The sequence below is a fragment of the Rattus rattus genome, chromosome X (assembly GCF_011064425.1).
Source record: "Rattus rattus isolate New Zealand chromosome X, Rrattus_CSIRO_v1, whole genome shotgun sequence".
Taxonomy (NCBI): domain Eukaryota; kingdom Metazoa; phylum Chordata; class Mammalia; order Rodentia; family Muridae; genus Rattus; species Rattus rattus.
Genome location: NC_046172.1, coordinates 107,883,126 through 107,907,000, shown reverse-complemented (window position 1 = coordinate 107,907,000; position 23,875 = coordinate 107,883,126). Strand labels below are relative to the sequence as shown.

Here is a 23,875-nt window from a genome sequence, read left to right as displayed (position 1 = left end):
TAGAAGACCCCATACCAATATTATCCAAACTATTCCACAAAATTAAACAGATGGAGCACACGGTTTCCTTCTATGAAGCCACAATTACTCTTATACCTAAACCACACAAAGACCCAACAAGAAAGAGAACTTCAGACCAATTTCCCTTATGAACATCGGCCTTAAAAATACTCAACAAAATTCTGGCAAACCGAATCAAGAGCACATCAAAACAATCATCCACCATGATCAAGTAAACTTCATCCAGGCATGCAAGGATGGTTTAATATCTGGAAAACCATCAACGTGATCCATTATATAAACAAACTGAAAGAACAAAACCACATGATCATTTCATTAGATGCTGAGAAAGCATTTGACAAAATTCAACACCCCTTCATGATAAAAGTCCTGGAAAGAATAGGAATTCAAGGCCCATACCTAAACATAGTAAAAGCCATATACAGCAAACCAGTGGCTAACATTAAACTAAATGGAGAGAAACAATCCCACTAAAATCAGGGACTAGACAAAGGCTGCCCCTCTCCCTACTTATTCAATATAGTTCTTGAAGTTCTAGCCAGAGCAATCAGACAACAAAAAAAGGAGGTCAAGGGATACAGATCGGAAAAGAAGAAGTCAAAATATCACTATTTGCAGATGATATGATAGTATATTTAAGTGATCCCAAAAGTTCCACCAGAGAACTACTAAAGCTGATAAACAACTTCAGCCAAGTGGCTGGGTATAAAATTAACTCAAATAAATCAGTAGCCTTCCTCTACACAAAAGAGAAACAAGCCGAGAAAGAAATTAGGGAAACGACACCCTTCATAATAGACCCAAATAATATAAAGTACCTCGGTGTGACTTTAACCAAGCAAGTAAAAGATTTGTACAACAAGAACTTCAAGACACTGAAGAAAGAAATTGAAGAAGACCTCAGAAGGTGGAAAGATCTCCCATGCTCATGGATTGGCAGGATTAATATAGTAAAAATGGCCATTTTACCAAAAGCGATCTACAGATTCAATGCAATCCCCATCAAAATACCAATCCAATTCTTCAAAGAGTTAGACAGAACAATTTGCAAATTCATCTGGAATAACAAAAAACCCAGGATAGCTAAAACTATCCTCAACAATAAAAAAAGGACTTCAGGGGAATCACTATCCTGAACTCAAGCAATATTACAGAGCAATAGTGATAAAAACTGCATGGTATTGGTACAGAGACAGACAGATAGACCAATGGAACAGAATTGAAGACCCAGAAATGAATCCACACACCTATGGTCACTTGATTTTTGACAAAGGAGCCAAATCCATCCAATGGAAAAAAGATAGCATTTTCAGCAAATGGTGCTGGTTCAACTGGAGGTCAACATGTGGAAGAATGCAGATCGATCCATTCTTATCACCTTGTGCAAATCTTAAGACAAAGTGGATCAAGAACCTCCACATCAAACCAGGTACACTCAAACTAATAGAAGAAAAACTAGGGAAGCATCTGGAACACATGGGCACTGGAAAAAATTTCCTGAACAAAACACCAATGGCTTATGCTCTAAGATCAGGAATCGACAAATGGGATCTCATAAAACTACAAAGCTTCTGTAAGGCAAAGGACACTGTGGTCAGGACAAAAGGGCAACCAACAGATTGGGAAAAGATCTTTACCAATCCTACAACAGACAGAGGCCTTATATCCAAAATATACAAAGAACTCAAGAAGTTAGACCGCAGGGAGACAAATAACCCTATTAAAAAATGGGGTTCAGAGCTAAACAAAGAATTCACAGCTGAGGAATGCCGAATGGCTGAGAAACACCTAAAGAAATGTTCAACATCTTTAGTCATCAGGGAAATGCAAATCAAAACAACCCTGAGATTTCACCTCACACCAGTGAGAATGGCTAAGATCAAAAACTCAGGTGACAGCAAATGCTGGCGAGGATGTGGAGAAAGAGAACACTCCTCCATTGTTGGTGGGATTGCAGACTGGTACAACCATTCTGGAAATCAGTCTGGAGGTTCCTCAGAAAATTGGACATTGAACTGCCTGAGGATCCAGCTATACCTCTCTTGGGCATATACCCAAAAGATGCCCCAACATATAAAAAAGACACGTGCTCCACTATGTTCGCCATGCAGCCTTATTTATAATAGCCAGAAGCTGGAAAAGAACCCAGATGCCCTTCAACAGAGGAATGGATACAGAAAATGTAATTGGTACATCTACACAATGGAATATTACTCAGCTATAAAAACAACGACTTTATGAAATTAGTAGGCAAATGGTTGGAACTGGAAAATATCATCCTGAGTGAGCTAACCCAATCACAGAAAGACATACATGGTATGCACTCATTGATAAGTGGCTATTGGCCCAAATGCTTGAATTACCCTAGATGCCTAGAACAAATGAAACTCAAGACGGATGATCAAAATGTGAATGCTTCACTCCTTCTTTAAAAGGGGAACAAGAATACCCTTGGCAGGGAATAGAGAGGCAAAGATTAAAACAGAGACTGAAGGGACACCCATTCAGAGCCTGCCCCACATGTGGCCCATATATATACAGCCACCCAATTAGATAAGATGGATGAAGCAAAGAAGTGCAGAAGTGTAGATCGCTCCTGAGAGACACAGCCAGAATACAGCAAATACAGAGGCGAATGTCAGCAGCAAACCACTGAACTGAGAATAGGACCCCCGTTGAAGGAATCAGAGAAAGAACTGGAAGAGCTTGAAGGGGCTCGAGACCCCATATGTACAACAATGCCAAGCAACCAGAGCTTCCAGGGACTAAGCCACTACCTAAAGACTATTCATGGACTGACCCTGGACTCTGACCTCATAGGTAGCAATGAATATCCTAGTAAGAGCACCAGTGGAAGGGAAGCCCTGGGTCCTGCTAAAGACTGAACCCCAGTGAACTAGACAGTTGGGGGAGGGCGGCAATGGGGGGAGGTGGGGGAGGGAACACACCCATAAGGAAGGGGAGGGGGAGGGATGTTGCCCGGAACCAGGAAAGGAATAACACTCGAAATGTATATAAGAAATATTCAAGTTAATAAAAAATATATATATATAAAAAATCATTTGTGAATCAAAATCATTATCAAATGTAGTAACAAGGCAACCAATATAATAGATTAAATCTTTGCAAGTCATATATCTGATTAAGACTTTATATCCATAATATATAAGGAACTCCTTAAATAAATGTTAGTGTAGCATGTACACCACTTAGCTGCTTTATTTTGCCTCAGCGACTGCAAACCATGGGTTGCCTCTTGTCCACAGTGTGGCTGTAGAACTCTTGTAAGCATGAATACCCCTGGGACTCATTTTCATTTCATTTCATTTTTCTTTTAATTTTCACATTTTGTTGCTGAAAATCCCAAACAATAAAGTGAAATGGAGCTTTCATTCATGTAAATCTTGGAGATGATGGTTGCATTTAAAGTCCTTCATGTAGGCAGCCTCAATGTCGCAGGCCTCCACTCTGTAGCATTTCATCCCATTCTGATAAACTTGAGCTAATGTCTCAGATGTCTTCACTGTAGCCATCTGTAGGGAGCAGAGGAGGACCCAAGTGAAGTCTGGAGTGGATGCTTGCCTTTGACATGGGCATGGCTATGACAAGACCCCAGAGCATCAGACCATTGAAGAAAATGACAAAGCTTTTCACGAGGGCAGGATATGTGGGTGAGGTTCAGAGGGAAATGACAAAGCCTTCCTTGGGTCTAGGCACGAATGCTGATGGTGTGCAGAAAACATCCACCTTAGCTTTCTCCTCCCAAATATTTACGGTCAGAAGACTGTTACCTCACAGAGACTTATTGAAAGAGATTAGCTAACTATGTGTCCTTGATGTGGCTGTATATTATAAATCTTGTATTCTTGTTTATCCCTATGTAATACCCGTGGCTCCTTGACCAGCTGTATGCAATAACCCTGCTTCCTTGTTTAGCTCTGTATAATAAACATATCAAGCTTCCAAGATGCTCCATTTTCTCCAGCTGAAAGAGCAAAACCCTCAGCTTTCTGTCACTGCATTAGTCTGTTTTTTCTTCATTCCCTCACCATCCCATTCAGGTCTAAGTTTCTGGGGGCATGCTGGATGAGACAGCCATTGAAATAGGCCTCCAGTTCTCTGAAGGTGAACATTTCTCTCACTAAGACTAGATTTTGAAGTCAACCCACAAACACAACTTCTGACTTTTAGGTACTTCTTTAAATTTGGTATTTAAATGGTCATAGTTAATGGTAGAACAATGCCACTAAGTGGCAGGGAGTAAATCAGAAAAGTAAAAGTGGAATTTGAAAATGAGAGAGAGAGAGAGAGAGAGAGAGAGAGAGAGAGAGAGAGAGAGAGAGAGAGAATCCCAGTTTGATTTTATTTAACCAGTTGTGAATTGTTAAAATCACAAATTATGACAATGGAAATTTTCATTAGCAAGGCTATCCCTCTGCTCTTGTTTCTCATCAATTCCAGACACATATTGGTTGGTTAGCTGCCTTTAGCCTTCGTCTATCACATGGTTTTCTCAGTTTGTACTTGCCCGTGTGCTTGAATCATCAGCTGGGAGATATTTAAATTAATCAGAAGGTAGGAATGTAGTTCAGTGTAATTCAGTTGGTAAAGTGTTTACCAAGCATGCAGGAAGCCCTGGGGGCTCCATCCCTAACACCATGTAACATCAGACATGGTAGTGCGTATCTCTGATCCCAGTATGAAGGAGGTAGAGGTGGGCAGATCACAAGTTCAAGATTATCCATGGCTACACGGCAACTTTGAAAACAGCTTTGGCTAAATGAGACTCTGTCTCAAAAAATGGTTTCTATTACCTTTATGATTCTGGCTAAAATTGAACAACTCCCTACCTTATCTGTTACTGAATTTCAGCATGCAAACTGTGGTGGTTTGATTATACTTGACCCATGGGGAAGTAGCACTACCAGGAGGTGTGGTCTTGTTGGAGTGGGCGCGGCCTTGTTGGAGGAAGTCTATCACTGTGGGGGTGGGCTTTTGTGATTCTATGCTCAAGATCCACCCAGTGCACAAGAAGAGTCTTCTGCTTTTTGATCAAGATATAGAACTCTCAGCTCCCCCAGCACCATGGTTGCATGCACACTGCCATACTTCCTACCATGATGATAATGGACTGAACCTCTGAACCTGTAAGCCAACCCCAACTAAATGTTGTCCTTTATAAGAGTTGCCTTGGTCATGGTGTCTGTTCACAGCAATGCAAACCCTAACTAAGACATATACCTACCATTTACTGTCCTTCACTATCAATAGTCAACACCCAGTAACTGAACTCAATTGGCAGTTATGCTTAAGAAGGAAAGTTCATTAACCCTTCTGTGTCCTCAGCCTCACCCTGGTTGCTCTGGCTACTGTCACAATTTCAGCCCATCACCTATGTGTGATTGCAGGAGCTTTCCTTATCCTTATTCTGACTTTTACAACTTGTTGATTCAATCTGTTTGATTCTCCTTAAATATTTCTTCTATACATTACTTTATCTCTAATTCATGACCATCCCTCTTCCAGAATATTATTTCAGTCTGACCAGGTATCCTTTCTTTTTTCAGGAAGACTCCCACTCAGACTATCCTATGTATGCCACTAAGATCTTTCTGAAATTTATATGTGAGCATACATATTGTTTTCCTGAAGGGTCTGGTAGTCACCATTTTGGTCTATTAAATGTATACACATATATGTATGCATTTACAGCAATAATGAAAATAGAGCGCATTAATTTGAAGAAGATAGGACAGGTGTGTATAGGAAGGTGTGGAGGGAGGAAAGGGAAGGGGCTATAATTATATTCTAATCTCAAAAATATACATATATGTGGTTCTTTACTCTTTAGGCACATGATAGAATCATACTTCTCTCCTACTTGAAGAAGTTAGGCGTGATCATATGACATGCTACAGTCAGTGAACTATAGGCAGAAGGGATATATGATTCTTAAGATACAGCAGTGGTTCTCCACCTGTGGGTTGTAACCCTGGGGTCGAACAGCCTTTTCATAGAGATCACCTAAGACCATCAGAAAACACAGATATTTATATTGTGATTAATTATAATAGAAAAATTATAATTATGAAGTAGTATTGAAAATAATTTTATGGTTGTCACCATAACATGATAAAGAGTTATAGCATTAGGAACGTTGAGAACCACTGAGATAAACTTTAAAGATTAATGTAAAAATTGCCCCAGTGTCTGTCTCTCTAGATGGTGGCCACTTTGTTGGCCAGGGTCCAAGAATAAGGGATTCTCAGACTATTCACCGTGGCGCTATAACATGAATCCAAAATGAATCTTGCTTTGAGCTACTTATTTTGCAGGTTTTATTGCAGAATATTCTGGGTACACTTTGCATAATTCAATGATGAAGGTAAAACTCCAACTCCTAAGCAAAATGTTGATAACCTTTTATGTGACCTGTACTTTTTTCTTCATTTTAAATTATTCCTCTTCCCACACCCACCTGCCATTCCTAGTAGGTGTGCTTGTGCTTTTCCACTTTGATTGTTTGCTCCTGTACCTCAGATTCTCTGAGTGGGAAGTAGCGCCTCCTTCCTTAATCTATTGTCGTTTTTCTTTGGTCCCACAGTTCTATTTGTATCAGAGATTTTTTTTTTTATATGATGTGGGCTAGGAGTCATTCCACAAACCACATGAGCACCAATCTCAGTCAGACAGGGATGGCTTATTGATCGCCCACTGTAATACTTGTCAGACCAGAGACATAGTTCAGACTGAGGGCTTATGAAGGAAAAAGAACCACAAAGACCACAATGAACTCATACTCAAGTGCAGGAAGTACTGCCCAATGATCAGCTCTGACTCAAGATATTTAGACCTAACAGTTCATACGTGACCTTTGATTTGATGGGTCCTACCTAAAGCTTTATGGAATTTCTTAAGATTAGCAAACCTCAGAACATACCGAACATAATGGGGAATGTGGTCAGCACTACCCTGCTGTGAGGCAAGTCACTTTGTGTCAGTGACTGGCAGGCATATTACAGCAGCAATATGGAATAGCTGGTATGTAACAAAATGGTTATAGCTATTCTCGGGGTTAGGGTGTCAGACCATAGCATTATATATGTATCTAATTTAATTTTCTTTTCTAGAACCTCCTTCAAGTAAGGATTTACTTTAGAGATAATTTTTCTACGGGCTCATGAAATTTAAATTAATGTCACTTATTACCATGTTCAAATGTTCTGTCAAATGACTGCACTACACTCCAGAAATACTGTGTATTTGAATTAATTGTTAGTTTTTCTGACAGTGATTTTTTTCTTTTGTTTGACTGTGCAGCTGATAGAGGTGGTTTGCATAGTTTAAAGGGAGATTAGAGAGCATGTGGTGTAACTCAGTCAACAACAATCAGAAAACAGAGGAAATGACAAAGGTAACAACAAACTGTTACCATGACACATGCTCTAGACCTAACACTGTGCGAGGTATGGTGGGGAATTTATGGAAAGTAGATGCATTTAAGGCCTCAGCTGTCTTACTGTCCGGTTTGGAAAAAAGTGTCACATGCATGAAGCATGGGGTTCCTCTATAGACTGAAGCTCCTAGAAACCTGTGTCATAAGGTGAAGTAAATAATGAAGTCAATAAGATTTTTCTTTTTTGTTTCAGGAATAATTTTTTTTAAGAGACAGGGTTTTTCCATGTAGTCCTGGCTGTCATAGAGTTCATTCTATAGACCAGGCTGGACTTGAACTCAGAGATCCATGTGTCTCTGCCTCCAAAATGATGGGATCACAGGTTTGCACTGCCACCACCTAGCTGGAAATAACTTTTTCATGCAATGTATTCTAATCACAGTTTCCCTGTCTTCAACTCCTGCTGGGTATTCCCCATCACCCCACTTGCCCAACTTGTCTGTGAAGAAAACAAACAAACAGGCAAACAAAGAAAAAAAAATCAAACCAGAGATTAAAATAAAACATTAAAAAATAATAAAGAAAAAATATATCTTCCAAAAACCTTGAAATTAACGTTTTGAGACATTAATACATATGCAAAATAAAATTTGATCATCCTCATATCCACTCTTCCTAACTTCTCCCAGGCCCACCATACTCTTACCCTTTCATGAAGTATTCTGTCTCTCAGGCAAGTTTGAAGACCACGGTGTAGGCTGCCAGAATTCATGTAAAGCCAGACACAGTAGCACACATCTATAATCCAAGTGCTCCTACAGTGAGATAGGAGGAAGAGATAAGTCAATTACTGGAAGCTGTGGGCCACCTAACCTGGTGAGTTTAACTCTGAACAACAAGACTGGATCAAACAAGCTGGAAGAAAGATGAAGACTGACACTCTGACTTTTTCTGTCTTCTGACTTCCACAGAAGCCCTACAGCTTGTATATACCCACATGTGTGCACACACACATATACAAATGCCCCAAGATAAAAAACAAACAAACAAAAAAGATCCAAACTAAAACCTAAAAATCCTGAGCGCTGGGATTAAAGATGTGTGCTGTCACACTTGTCTCGATGCAATACTGTTACTGTGGCACCCTTTAAGCTGCCAATTGAGTATATATACTTAGGGAGCGATGTAAACTATGGGCTCTCAGAAGCCCCTGGCAGCAGGCCTTAGCTCATAGTTTGGTGTGAGAGACAGTATCTGGGGAGGCCAAGTAAGGTATGAGGGAGAATAATAAGTCAAAGAAAGCCCAGGAACTCTGAAGGAGCCAGTTCAGGTATTTGGATAGTTTGTAAAAGATTGACTTATTTATTTTTGTTCATTTTCTTATTTATATTTATGTGTATGTGTGCCTATGTGAGTTTATGAGCAGCGCTTGCGTGCAGGTATCCCAGGAAGCCCGGCAAGCATTGACTACCTTGGAGCTGGAATTACAGACAGATATAATCCAACCAAAGTGGGTACTAGGAAGCAAACCTAGGTCCTCTACTAGAGACACAAGTGGTCTTAAGTATTCAGTCATCTCTCCAGCTTTGACCAATGTCTGATGACATCATTAGCCTCTTGAAAACTGGGATGCTATTATTTTACACCTCGCTATTAAGGACTGCCTGTGCTTTGACTGAGTTTTAGCATTACTGACAAATCACTTCCCTTCTCAATCTAGGGGCTTGCAAGGCACTGATTTACATGAAAAAATATTTACTTATTTTAAAGCTAATCTGTGGGAATACAAATCAGAAGAGTGTGTCCCTTCTGCATGTGGATTGGGACCATTTCTGGCTGGCAGGAACTTCGTGCATTGGGATGGATGGTGATTATGTGTATGCTCATTTACATCTCTACGAGAAATAATTTCAAAACTAGGCTGCTCGTTTTGGACTTCCTTCTCCCACCTGTGACATACTTCCTCTAGGTGTATATTAAATTAAAAGTAATAGGAAGGAGATGGGGTCAGGGAAGAAATACAAATAATCTGATTAGGCACATACATATGAATAAGGAGTGTTGTTGCATGGTGTACATTTCACACAGCGCATTATTCATCATATACCTGGTGTTGGTATTAGCTGGGAAATTGGGTTCAGGTAAATAACACCAGGGAGTAATGACTGTTGGCATTACATGTAGTAATCTGTTTTCCCGGAATAAACAGCAAATGTATTCTGTTTGGAATTAATACAGTATTTTATATTGTATCCATAAAAATGACTTATGGGATCGCATCCATTAGTTTAATGGAATATCACAATCATTATTCCAAACTTATTTCTATTGTAATCAGTGGAATGGGATGCTTCTTCCAAATAAGAAAATGAATGTGAATGCTCAAGATTTTGTCTTATTTAATTTTAATAATTGTAAATCACCATATGTTATATGTATTTTTCATATTTACTCCTGAAGTATAAATCCCACCAAAGAAAACAGAAGCTGGGTGTCATAGGGCTTATTTTTATTCAGCATTTGGGAGATAGAAGGAGGAGGATCTGGAGTTCAAAGTCAACTTGTACGGCAAGAGATGTCTCAAAAGCATAAAGAAGGAATTTTATATTACTTCCCTGATATCGTCTTGGAATATTGTATTTGTACAATGAAATGCTCAGCACTGAGTTGTGGCTCATAATATGAGAGGTTGGGTAAGAACCAGGAGTTTTGAGTAGGGGAAAGCTCGTGGGCTGTCCTTAGTTCTTAATCTATTTCTGAGGACCCTTGCTTTTCACTAAAATCTCTGTCAACTTTAGAGTTTAGTAAAGAATGGTCAAAAGCATTGTTATGCTATTGCCTCTGTTGCCTCTGGAAATGAGGCTGTTTGCGGGTTCAGAGAGTTTCTATTAGTCATTGCAGTACGACCTCAGCAAGATGGTCATACTAAAGTGCCCTGACGCTTAAGAGTTGCTCTTAGAAACTTTCTTCACTTGTCTGTGCTTCAGTTTCTTCATTTGGAAGAGTATCATAGGCTTGTGATAATTAAATTTGTAAGTTGCCATCGAATCAAATCTTTTCCTTATAGCATATTAAAAGGAGCAGGTTTCAGGACTTGCCAGGTTTAGAGGAAGGGAAGTACTGTAGTAGACATAATAATTTTTCTTTCTAAGATGTAGTAATGTACTTTAGTCTTTTACTTTTCCAGATATATGCCCTTCTTTCTAGTGCAAGGTATCTGTACACCCAAGGGTGGTGGGCGGAGGGTACTATTAGGATTTACAGGACTTTAGCAAGCCCTGGAAGGGAAAAAATAGTATTGCATTTCTCATTTCTAAAATGGGATTTTTTAAGGCCAAAGCAAGAAAATAACTCTGAAAGGATGACTTTATTAAGACAGAAAGAGATTTTCTAAATTCCTTTATCCCGTTCTTTATCTTATAAAGAAGACCTGGCCTAAGCTAATCATGGAGTTTAACCTAAGGACCCTTTGCACTGAAAAGGAGATGCAGAGGGATTATAAAGGCTTCTGCTATGGATCTTCTCCATGGGAGGAAGAGTATAGTGAGAAAAGGGGATAGGAGATATGATCAAGGATATAGCAAGTGCTCTTTTGGGGGAGACTAAAGTTCTAGAATAGGATTTTTTTTAGGGTTCCAGAAGCAAAAGGAAATGAGGGCTACAAAACCTGGTTTGGTTAACAAGAATTGTTTTTCAGAAAGAGAGAAAAAGAATACAAGAGCACAAGTGTGTGTGTGTGTGTGTGTGTGTGTGTGTGTGTGTGTGTGTGTGTGAGAGAGAGAGAGAGAGAGAGAGAGAGAGTTCAGCTCTTCATATCTGCCCTTGGCTTTTGCGCAGTATAGATTCATAGGCTTGGAAAATTTTTCAGGCTCCCTAGATAGCAAGATTCTAGACACTGAAAATGTCAAGACTGACTCACCATGCAGGGACGAAATAACCCTGTTCCTGGAGCAAGACCAGAGGAGGGTTTAAGGAAACTATTAGGGAGTGGGTTCATAGAATGTGTAAGAGTTTACTCAGCAGTGGAAACTGGCTGAGTTGTGAGCCAGCTGAAAGGTACAGTGGTCTGACAGCAATCCTAGTTGTAGGCTCCACCTCTCAACCCCAGCAAACTGCCCGGAAGTGGGACTAATTGTGCTTTAGGAAGTGCTATTGGAGTTAGCACTGGTCCCGGGGTATGCTAATTGATCAAGCTTGGCCACCTGTTCCAGATAAGCAAAGAAGCTTTGTTCTCGGTGACGCTGTAGCAGAAGGATTAGAGGTCTAGCAACCTAAGACTGATCTCCATACCAAAGGGTGCAATTGTTTTACCGGAGCATTAAACCTATTGAGTACTCCCACAGAACTGCCCTGACCTTTGCCTGGGTTTTCTCCTTCTTGTTCACAAGTATACATCTGGCTCTCCTAACCTCATAACTCATCTTTCTGGCTCAGAATCCTCTGGACAACCCACTCCTTTAAAAGCTCCTCAGAAACCCATTCAGACTGTCACATCCCCTGATAGGTTAGTGTACAGATATCGTGCTAGCCTGTTACCAAGGGGCATGTCACCAGGTAGAGATGAGGTGAACTGGCAAGTCTAAATGTGACTGTGGTCTCTGCAGGTTCTTTCTCAAGCTGCCTAGTGGGAAATCAGCCTATTTTAATGTACTTATTTACTTATTTTACTTTTTTGAGAGAGGTTCTTACTATGTACCTGTGGCTGGCATTGCACTCACTGAATAGTAGCCCAAGCTAGCTTAAAACTTGTGATTCCTCCTGCTTAGTCTTCTGAGTACTGGTATTTCAAATATGTACCACTATGCTTGCCAAGAACTATCTTTTAAAAGTGAATACTTAAGGGGCTGTAAAACAAGTCTTACTTGGTAAATGGCTTGCCATTGCAAACCTAATGACTGAGTTCACATAATCGGAATCTACATAGAATTAAACAGGTAGGATATATCTGTAATCACAGGGAGATGAGAGTGCAGATACAAGAGCATCCCTAGACACTCATGGTTCAACTCAAAGCAAAAAGGAAGAGAACTTGTCTCAAGCAAAGGGAAAAGCAAAGACTAATACCCCAGGTTGCCCCTTGACCTTTATATGTGTTGTGACATGTACATGTGTAGATCCCCAGAGCGAGAGCAAATTTGAGCCTATATTAGAAGGACAAGTTATCCTCTGATGGTCCCCATGAGGTTTATTGATTTATTGATTTTATTGATTTATTGGGGGCAGGGTGACACCGTGACAGAGAATGAATTAAGACTGAGCAGGAAGAGAGACCTCAGTCTTGACATAGATCTGAAGCATTTCTTCTAGTTCAATAAGGAATTCTAGAGTAGATTCCTACTGGGAAATTCCCACACAAGTTGGACACAGTTTGACACTTAACCTTTCCAAACATTGGCTAGGAACTGCAATGGTTGTCAGATAATTAACTCCCCTTAACTCGGAGACTAAGTCCTTTCTTGAAGAGGGATTTAAGTAGATATTTCAGATCTAACACAGTTCATACCTTGTGTTGTAATGCTTAACTTCTCTGTACATATTCTGGGAGAAAATCTTCTGGGGTTCCTTCTCTCTCTCTCTCTCTCTCTCTCTCTCTCTCCCTCCTCCTCCCCCCCCCTCTCTCTCTCCCTCCCCCCCCCTCTCTCTCTGTGTGTGTGTGTGTGTGTGTGTGTGTGTGTTCTGTTCTGCTCTAGACAGCTTTTTTCTTGCTCTTCTAAAAACTCTCAGGTTGAGACAGCTTTCTCTGCTAGTAAAATTCTAAAGCTATCTGGATAGCTCATCTGACCAAAATCAGAAAAGCTGCTACAAAAAATTTACAAAAGGCCAGAAGCTGGAACCTTGCCTAGCCTTGTCCTGAGGCAGGTGGGTGTAAGGCTGGTGAAAACCCCTAGGGTCTTTCAACGTGCCTTTTCCGGTAAAGACATGAGCAAATGTGTATTTGTTCTAGGCAGGGCAACAAAAGCAGATCTTAACACAGCTTGGTGAAGCAGTAAACTATGGGCTATTTGCATGCAGTTGGGATCTGCTGCATAGCCTTTTCTTCTTTTGGGGCCTACTTAGTTTTCTATACTGTGGGCTAGAGCAGTGTCTCTAGCAATATGCTTGGGGCTGCTATTTTGGCTGCTGGGCACTATCTCTAACTCTTCACAGATCAGGTCCATTTGGTGAACATGCTAATTGAAGCTTTTCTTTCTTTTATTTAAAAGAGTCAATAATTATAACCCCTGGCATCTTGTTGTTACCACTTGTCTCTTATTGTTAGTGATGGAAAGGATTGGGGATCATGGCCATATCTACTAACAGACCAAAGGGCCATTTCTCCTAACATCAACTTTGGCTTGTAGAGGACCATCACTGGTGAATCTGGTGGTGATTCCAAAGGCGTGGTCCTCAGTGTTCCTCATGTCCCTGGTGAAACATGACTCTCTGGATCCTCTTATACTGTAAGGTTCAAAGTGAGTCTTAACTACCAGGAGACCCCCCAAGTGAGACAGGAGAACAGAGTTCGATGCAAACTCAAGAGTTTTATTTTCTGGCACTTTGGGGGTAGACTTCAATCAGCCACTTGTGGTGAATGACTAGAAGGCAACCCTGAATGACTATAACAAGCAGTTTATATACTTTTTAGAAGTGCAGGTTACATCAGCAAGGTTACAGTTTAAACTTATTGGATAAGCATATTGACCTTTGAATCTATCAGCTAGCAAGCATATGACATGCATTCAAACTATCTGAGACCAGAGGGTCAGGTTATTATCAGTACATTCTGCAGTTTTTCAAGAATGTCCCTGCTCCTCCTAAGAACTGTGGGTGGAGAATGCAATTTGGCCTAGCCTCGACCTGAGGTTGAGAAGCTGGTACTTCGCCTAATCTTGACCTGAGGCAGTGGGTGTAAAGCTGGCAAAAACCCCTATGGTCCTTCACAGGAACCCTATAACCTACGTACTTTGTACCAGGCCAAGCCTCTTAATAGCTCTTAAACTTTAGTAAGAACTAGGGTCCTTCAATACAACATACATACATAGTGTGTCTTCTGGATTTAGTAAAATATTAGCTCCAGCATATATGTTTCCCTTAGCTTTTTAATCCCTTCCTCTTCCATCTTCCATAGCAACCCAGAATTTTCTTTTTTCCTTTATTTATTTATTCACCTCACATCCTGATCAGTGCCACTCCTACTACTGGTCCTCCCTCACACAGTCCTTCCCCTTCCCCTCCTCTTCTGAGAGGGTAGAGCTCCACCCCCAACCCCACCCCTACAACCCAGGAATTTCAATATGACTTAAAGTGGGCCACTGGCTTTCCACAAGAATAGGAGCCACTCTAGCACTGAGTTACATTGGCCTTTGAGGTCTATGCTGAAGTAAGTACTGTGTCCCTCTAACTTAGTCTTATGATAAAGCTCACCTTTTGCAAGTACCTTCAGTACCTTGTCCTACAGGTACATCTGATTCCTGCTGGAATATTCATCTAAGACCATCTAGTTCCTTGGGGATTTTAATGCTTGCTTTTGGAAAAATTTATGGTGGTTATAGACATTGTTGCTCTGTAAGAGAAGAATCTTCTTGTTCTATCTCCTTATATGGAGGAAGTGCTGGCTTATATAGTAGGAAGTGTTGGCCACCATTTTTATAGGTTCAGAAGTTTTAGAGAAGACAAAGGAGACAGAATTTTGGTAGTATGTATCACCATTACACATGCCAGGATCCTGTAGGTTTTTTTTTTTCATATTTTTATTGTAGGACTTCATCTTTGGCATAATTAACCTCCTTCTGTTGAGCATTGAGGTTTAGTCACTCTAATGCTCCAATCTTGTATTTGATCTTCAGCTTTTTATGATCACCCATTACATTAAATGCAGACTTCTTTGTGAGCTATTAAAGAGACTTTTATGTTTTATACTTTTTTTTCCAAGATAGAGTTTCTCTGTATAATAGCACTGGCTGTCCTGGACTTGCTTTGAAGACCATGCTGGACTCCAACTCATAGAGATCTGCCTGCCTTTGCCTCCTGAGCACTGGGATCAAAGGCATGTGCCACCATGCCTGGCTACACTTGGTTTTTAGTTGCTATTTGTATTCTGCTTTTAAATTTCTGTATGGTGTCAGCATAACTGAATACATTACAAGCATGAAATTCCATTTTCTTTATTTTTATAATGTCTTTTATATGGACTTAAAATATTTGAATCATTCTTCCAGAATGTACTCTCCCTACTAGAATATTTTATCTGAAACGTGACAAATGTCTTAATGTTTGGGCTGCTGTCACATGCCAGGGATTGCCTATGTGCATACACAATCTTCCAATGTGACCTGGGTCATCACTCCCAGCAGTATGCACATGAGTCAAGTCTTGAAGCCCCATCTTTTGCTCTCCTTTCTTAGGCTGGTTCTCATCCCAACTGTCAGTCTGAAAAAGAGGTACAAGGAGAGAGAAAGGATTATTAGGGACAAAACATGAATAATAAAGAAGGACAAGCAGGATGGAACAGGGGGAAGCCATAGAATTATGATATAGACCAGGCCAAGTCTTCCTAAGTGAAGCAGAGCTTTTCCCATGTTGATTGGAAAGGCCCAGGATCTTGAACTACTGCTTTGTTAAGTCACTAGCTGGAATTAACCTACCTCCAAAGTCCCTAGACAGTGTGACTTTGATCATTGCAATTTTCTCAGTGAGCTGACTCAGGAAATGTGACCTGGGTTCAAAAGCTGAAGCAGATTATGAAGGTGCTAACTGATGGAATCTGTCAGCTACTAAACTCTTTATATCTGAATGATAATTCTTTTCTAGAAGAGGGTTAAGAAGGGGGTGTAACTATCTTCCCTCTATACACTGAGCCTAGTACCACTCTGTAAAAACTTAATTTGTTTATAATGGAATTTATATTTCTCACCCACGGTGCTGTAGGTCAATTATCCAAATGAGATTGGGTTTTCAAATCTGAGTGTTGCCTGAATCAGTTTGTAACTGAGATACAGCACAGTAGTTTGGGCCATCATTTAGGGAGGGTGCTCATAGGGTTCCAACAGTGACTCTTGGAGATGAGCTCCTGGTCTTCAGTCTATATCACAATCTTCACAAAACTGAATTTAATAGTAAATAAGACAGACAAACTTGCCAGCAAGAGTGAGGGCAAACACAGAAAAAGCAGTTTCTTTCTTCTATGTCCTTTGATCTGTGTTGCTACTAGGAGGTGTGACCCAGATTTAGAGTGGGTCTTTCTACTTCAAATAATCTAGGAGCTCAGGTTTTAGTTGTCTGTTGGGTGCTGGCTGCTTGATGTCAAAATGGGCAAGTTCAAGAAAACCAGGAAAGTGGTGCTGGTCCTGGCTGGATGCTACTCTGGATGAAAAGCCATATCATGATCATTGATGATGGACGGCATCTCAGATCACCCTTACAGCCATGCCCTGGTGACTGGAATTGACCGCTATCCCCAAAAAGTGACATCTGCAATGGGCAAGAAGAAAATCTCCAAGAGAGCCAAGATCAATAACCACCTCATGCCCACAAGGTACTCTGTGGATATTCCCTTGGACGAAACTGTTGTCCACAAAGATGTGTTTAGATACCTAGCTTTGAAACATAAGGCCAGGCAGAGGCCAGGGTCAAGTTTGAGGAGAGATTCAAGATAGGGAAGAATAAACAGTTTTTCTAGAAGCCTCACTTTTATATATATTTTGGTCCAATTATTAAAAATTAAAAAAAGAAAAAATCTTGGAGTGCCATAAAATACTAGAGACTCAGGGCTTAAACAACAGAAATGTATTTTCTTACTGGACTGGAGCTGTTTGCCAGCATGGTTTGGTTCTGGTGAGGTATCTTTTTCTGTCCTGTAGATGGCTACCTTCCCACAGTGTGTTTATGGCCTTTCTTTTATGCATACATATAGACACATGGATCCTATCAGATTATGACCTCAGCATTATGACCTCATTCAACTTTGCTTCCTGTGGTGGTTTGAATATGCTTGGCTCATGGGAAGTGGCACTATTAAGATGTATGGCCTTGTTGGAAGAAGTGCATCACTGTGAGGATGGGCTTTGAGGTCCTATGCTCAAACTCTACCCAATGCAGAAGGGAGCCTCCTCCTAGCTACCCCATAGAACAGTCTCATGGCTGCCTTTGAACCAAGATGTAGAGCACTCAGCTCCTTTTAGAGACTCATGTCTGCCTGGAAGCTGCCATGCTCCCACCATGATGACAATGGACTGAACCTCTGAATCTGTAAGCCAGTCCCAATTAAATGTCCTTTATAAGCGTTTCCTTGGTCATGGTGTCTGTTCACAGCAGCAAAACCCTAACTAAGATACTTCCTAAAGTTAAATCTCAAAATCCAGTTACAGTAGAGGTTAGGGCTAAACATTTGAATTTTGGACAGGACACAAATAGTAAAGTATCAGAAAAGATTTGTCAAGAAAGAGTTGTGTAAAATCACTCTGAACATACATAACAATTATAATACATAAGTTACCTATAACATGAATGCAGATAAAGTAACTCCTCTTACCTATTATTTATTTGGTGATTCTATTCAGTTTTAATCTAACATCTCCCTGAAAAAGGCACAATATTTATGAATTACTCTGTTTCCATCAATTGTTTGGAGTCCTTGTTAGCATAATATGTGGTTCTTGTTTCTTGGGGCTTACACATCTTTCTTTTATGATAGCCCTCCTTAGTTTTGGTCTACATAAATGCAACTGTATTTATTAGCTACTTGTTGCTGTGACAATATACATGAATGAAGAAACTTAAAGAAGTTTTCTTCTTCCTCCCATAGTTGGAAGGTATGGTCCTTCATAGTGGGAATGCCATGGTGTTAGAAATTTGAGGCAGATAGTCATACATATGGTCATACTCGTGTCTGTCGTCAGAAAGTAGGGTGTGATGAATACTTACGCTCAGCTCACTTGCTTCTGTTTTGTTGTTTTGGAGGTTAGGGTGGTTCTTTCCACCTTAGTCAACCTAACCTAGGTGATACCTCACAGGCATGCCTAGAGACTTGTCTCCTAGCTGTTGCAGATATTGTCACTTTGACAATCAATGTTAACCATCAACCACGTTATGGACCTGGAATTTCAAAGATTCAAAAATCGTGTTTACTTTTCACCCCACTCTCTAGCTATCTAAGTTGTTACATTAACCCATTTGGTTTCTCTTGTCATTGTCCTATGGGTTCTGCTTTTGGGTGAAAGGTTGTTTCCCTCAGATTGTCACATCTACCCATTTTAAAGTCCCATAGATTTTCTTTCCTTGTATTTAAGCTCCCATTAACAGGACCTTAGTCAAGATAGCTACTTGTAGAAGGATCTCCAATCACAGTGGGGTGTGGATACCAACACACAATGGTTTCTGCATTGGCATTATTGAGTCTGATAAGTTTATGGGATAATTCAAGTAATGGGGTATTGGACATTTGTATAGACTGGGTTGGAGCTTAAGGGAGACTTGAAATAAAGATCTGTGAGGCATCATAAGAGAGATGGAAATAGAAACTGTGGAGTATTTCCCAGAAAGAATGTTCAGAGTTGGAAGGAGGACTGTTGTGAAGTCCCAAGAACACTGACATTTAGAGCTAGAAGACCAGAGCTGGGTAGATGGCTTGGTGAATAAAGTGCTTGTTTTGCAAAAATGGGGAACTAAGCTAGGTTTTACATAGCCCATGTAAATGCCAGGCACGACAACCCATATAATCTCAGCACTCAGTAGGCAGAGTCAGAATATCCCCGGGGCAATCTGGCTAGGTGAGTCATTAAACTCTGGATTCAAGTGAGCATCTCCCTTAAAATAGAAAGCAACTGAGGAAAAAATACAGGAGGAAATACGGAGAAAAGGTGTGGAGCAGAGACTTAAAGGCCATCCAAAGACTGCCCCACATGGGGATCCAGCCCATATACAGCCATCAAACCCAGACGATTTTGCAGAAGCCAAGAAGTGCAAATTGACAAGAGCCTGATATAGCTGTCTCCTGAGAGACTCTGCCAGGGCCTGACAATTATAGAGGCGGACGCTCACAGCCAACCATAGGACTGAGAAGGGGTCCCCGATGGAGGAGTTAGAGAAAGGACTGAGGTAACTGAGGGGTTTGCAACCCCATAGGAAGAACACAATATCAACTAACCAGACCCAGGGACTAATCCACTACCCCAAGAGAGCATAGGGATGGACCTATGGCTCCATCTGTGTATGTTCTGTCAAGGTTTGATGCTCCAGAGTAGGGGAATGTCAGGGCAGGGAGGTGGGAGGGTGTGGGCAGGAGAGGGAGCAGGAAAAGAGGGGGCACCCTCATCGAAGCAGGGGGGGTGGGGTGGGATATCGAGTTTCTGAAGGGGAAACTGGGAAATGGGATAACATTTAAAATGTAAATAGAAAACGCAATTAAAAAACAAAATAAAATAAAAAAGAAAGCAATTGAGGAAGATATCTGGCATCAACGTCTGGCTTCCATATATGTGCACCTATGTGTGAACACCTTACACACATGCATATGAACACACACAAAACAAAATAATAAATAAAAATAAAAGAGATACTAGACCTAATAGCAAATTAGCAGCAGCCGGGTAGGAGGGAAAGCGGGAAAAGAGTACTGTCCTATAAGTGAAGAGACAGGAGAGATTAAGAAATACCTAAAGTCTAAAGTTTTATTGGGTACACATGACATTGAATTCCAGCTTCACTTTTAATTTCATTAGTGTAATAATAGATGAGAACAATGGGAGACATCTGGGTTGGGTTATTAAGTCCAGCAAGTTGATGCTGAATAGAAAGTGTCATAAAAGACCACAATTACAGATTTTTTTTTTTTTTTTTTTTGCTTTTCTGGAGACAAGGTCTCACCAGGACTTTGAGGTTTTACGCCACAGCTACCAAGTGCTGTAACTTTGTTGCCATGCACAGTTTCTAAGCACTAGCTACCAAGTGCTGTAACTTTGTTGCCATGCACAGTTTCTAAGCACTAAATTCTGGAAGGAGAGCCAATAAGATAATGGCTAGCAAATGAAACAAGTAGGCATCGGGAGGCTTCTTCTATAGCAAACAGGTTAGTAGGTACTTTAGCCGTTGTGAACAGTAGTGTCGCATGTAGGCATCTCTGTCTTGTACAATGATGAAGCTGCCGGGAGTGCGTTTCAGTAAAACTCTGTTAACCAAAACAGGCAGGGAGCTGGATTAACTCATAGACGAAAGCTCACCACATCTTGTGATTTAATACAGATTGTCGTTTATGGATAACCTAGGTGAGGGACATTTCTCTTAGAATTGGGAGGCAGAAATTATACAGTCACAGTTGAGGAAGTAGAACGGGGGGGTGCAAGTTCTACAGTAAGTGTGGAAAAATATAAATAAATATAAAACCTGGAAGGCTGGCCCAGATTTGGAGAGGGATTAAGGTCTCTGGGCAAGTTTTGCATGGCCAAGGGAGAAGACTAATATTGCCTATATTTAAGCTTTTTGTGAGCTGCCACTAGAGTTTAACTGACTTATTCAGGTTTAATGAATATTTATTAAGAAAATTACAAATCAACTGTTTGACTACAGGACTGCAGTTCAATGAAGCCTCTGCGGGGGTAATTTTGCCAAAGCTGCTGGCATGAGGTGAGGATTATTTCCTAGGCTCTCATTACAGGTTCTTTTATATTTCTGTGGCTAGAATAACATGCTCAACAGATAGGCAAAACCCTTTTGCTCAGTGGGTGGGCAGATTGGCAGGAAAGTGGTCTTTCTGAGGTTCTCAGGAGCTGGATGCTTACAGGTGCTTGGTGTTAACTGCACAGTCGCTAAGACTTATAGCCTCCCAGAAACAAAAGGGGATTTAATTTTACTCCCTTGATTGTCTTAGGAAGAGCACGTGCAAAGGAAAGGGCAAAGGAGAGGTCTTTATTCTGGGTTTCGTTATGGCATTTTCTATGAGCAGAGAATTGGACATGAATTGATGCGAGTTCTTTTTGATTATCTCCGTTGTCACCAAGACTGCAGACCTTTCAAGGGTAAGAATCAAAGTCCCCCCACCCCCTCCTCCAGTGAGGAGAGAAAGACAGCTTTTCTCTTCTCATCACCCTGCTGGTGACTTTGATTGTAATGACAATGGCTATCAGAAAGCTTGGGACTCTTCCCTCATTTAAATAAGCCCTGAAATCCTCCAGTATTGGGGGTGTTTTAGGATGTGGCAGTACCTTTGGGACAGTAACTGATCCTTTAATGCCTCCCTCTGCCCTCACCTGACAACGCCTTTGGAGAATTGGTGGGAGCAATGCCCTTGAAGCTCTCCATTGTTGATGTTATTATTATGGTTAGAATTAAGTATGACTGGGTTCATGGAAAATCCCCAGCCAGCTGCAGAAGACTAATACAAATCTGGTGGTCAAGATAAATAATAATATGATAAAGTTCTCCTGCTGACTAATAATATGACAAACCTGTGACCTTTCTAACATCCTGTCAACATCAGCCTACTACCTGACCACACGAATATTGTGTCCTTGGCCTGCATAAATGTTTCTTACTTCCCCCCTCCCTCTGTTACCCATGTTATGGTATAAATTCAGCCTTGGGGAAAAATAAAATTGTCGCCTTGATCAGACTCTTGTCTTGGCGTCCTTCTTCATGTCTCTTGTCCCCCATTCTCTTCCAGGTACACCCAGCACCCTTCGCTTACAGAGAATTCTAAGTGACTGCTCCCTTCACTGAGGGTAAATGGCTTGTCTTAGATAGGCAAGGTGTGTCCTTTCACTTTTAAATCTGGAGGCAGATGTCACTAATATTTAGTGTCACCCACCACTATAACCCAAGAATGAATACTTTCTTCTGGATGAGATGAAAAAAAGTGAAATATACATTTTTCTAGTGCCTTTAGGGTCAGGAGGGAGTACCTCATGCAATGCTATATTCTGTTTTCCTGGAATTGTATGCAGGTGGATGACTGTTGGGCTTCATGTCTACTGCATGATATGTTACTAAACTGTTGCTCTGTTCAACAGGGTAAGAACAAGATAGAGGAATAGCTCAGCATAGCTGAAAAGCTGACTCTAGTTTTGAGATTAACTTCTACTAGTAATAGACTTGGCTGTATCTGGGTCCCATGCAGTCCTTGTGAAATAGCATATTAATGTGTCTTTTGATCGAGTTTGAGTTCTGTGGAATGCCTGCTTCTTGCTTCTTAGTTCATTCTCCATGTCCATTTCTGTGGGTCATAGACAACTCTTTCCCCTGACCAGTGGCTGGCAGTTTATATCTTTTGCCCATGATTTCACCAAGAGCTCCTTTAAAGAATTTGCCTTTCCTGTTTGAAGATTATTCTGTTGACAGAGCATGACTGGAGATGAGTTATTTTTTTTTTAAAAAAAGCCTTATTTTATTTTATGTGTGTTTTGTCTATGCACCACATTCATTCCGGGTGCTTGTAGTGACCAGAAGAGGGCATTGGATCCCCTGGGACTGAACTTGAGATCATGAATTACCATGCCAATACTTGGGATCAAACCCAGGTCCTCTGGAGGAGCAACCAGTGCTCTTAACCTCTGAGCCATCCCTTCTGCTCCTAAATGTAAGACAGGAAAACTGAAGCAGAGCTGAAGAGTCATTTTACATTTGTGCTCAGGGAAAAGAAACACTTGAAATTCAGTGTCGTTTTGACAGACATGGATGGTAAAGTGTAAGCATAATTCAGAGCTACATAGGGTCCAATTTGAGAATCACGAAAAGTGAGGGCTTTGCCTCCTCCTTCCTCTATCCCAGAAAATGGTGCGTGATTCTCATCTGGCACAACACCTGAGATTAGCTTCTCCTTAGAGAGAAGTAATTAGAAGTCCTGTTAAAATAGAAATCTATTATTTTTTTTTTAAAATTGGGGCCATCATTTAATACTTGATCTGATTTTATCAGCCTCCAAGGTGACCATCATTCTATTCTCGTCGCTGAATCTGCTCCCCAAATAGTCAATCTTCTACTGGGGCGACTGTTACATGGTTTTAATTAAGGAAAAGAAAGGGAAGGCAGCTGAGGGTTTTTTATGAAGACTAAGCCCTGGGGCGATGGTCCAAGTTGTTCAGAGCACTTGCTGCTTTTCCAGAGGACCGAGATTCAGTGCCAACACTTACCTGGTGGATCACCATTGTTTCTAATTCCAGTTCTAGGGGATCCAATGCCTCTTCTGGTCTCTACAGCACCAGACATGTGTATATATACAGACAAAAACCATTCGTTCACATAAAATACAAATAAGTAAATCTTTTAAAAAAGCATTAGTTTATAACGGATAATCAGCATTTCAGAGAAAAAGGAAAGCAGTAGTAGTTATTCTGGAGACTGTAGGCCAAGTTGTCCACAGTGCCACTAGACCAACAGTTTTTGAGTCTTCTTTTCCTATTTCTATTTTTCTTCCTTTGTAAGAATTCATATTACCTGTTCCCTAATTCTTTCTACTTTTACCTCTTTAGCGTCTTTCCTGGACTTTTT

The 23,875-nt window shown here is 40.7% G+C and overlaps 1 pseudogene; it reads left to right on the top strand.

Annotated features, from left to right (window-relative positions):
- Nucleotides 1-16,704: 16,704 nt before the first annotated feature.
- On the top strand, nt 16,705-17,075 carry LOC116889189 (annotated as a pseudogene).
- Nucleotides 17,076-23,875: the final 6,800 nt, after the last annotated feature.